Raw genomic sequence first — 332 nt, 5'->3', positions numbered from 1 at the left:
TTTTCAGCATCATCACTCCAGTCTTCAGTGTCACATAATCCTTCAGAAATCATTCTAATATGCTGATAAACATATTTTTTATATTAGTATCAATATTTAAAACAGTTGAGTAAATGCATAAATAATATTACAGTGTTTCCCACAGACTTGCACTCTATTTGTGGCGGCATATATATACAAACTCATTCTCTGCCAGCAGGAGGCGCTGTTAGAGTGGTAGAGATCGAGGTATCCCGGTAACGCTGTACACAAAGCAGCGCTCCACTCACAAATGTTGCTTTATCAGACATTACATGCAAGAAGAAATGAAAATGACATCCAATTTTCTGAAG

The 332-nt window shown here is 36.7% G+C and overlaps 1 long non-coding RNA gene across 1 annotated transcript in view; it reads right to left on the bottom strand.

Annotated features, from left to right (window-relative positions):
• Positions 1–332, bottom strand: part of LOC107758155 (uncharacterized) — a 16,212-nt gene that overhangs the window by 15,304 nt on the left and 576 nt on the right. The window lies entirely within an intron of this gene.

The sequence above is a fragment of the Sinocyclocheilus rhinocerous genome, unplaced genomic scaffold (genome assembly GCF_001515625.1).
Source record: "Sinocyclocheilus rhinocerous isolate Xijiao unplaced genomic scaffold, SAMN03320098_v1.1 scaffold894, whole genome shotgun sequence".
Taxonomy (NCBI): Eukaryota; Metazoa; Chordata; class Actinopteri; order Cypriniformes; family Cyprinidae; genus Sinocyclocheilus; species Sinocyclocheilus rhinocerous.
The sequence above is the reverse complement of the archived record's forward strand: the minus strand, read 5'-3'. Positions and strand labels throughout refer to the sequence as shown.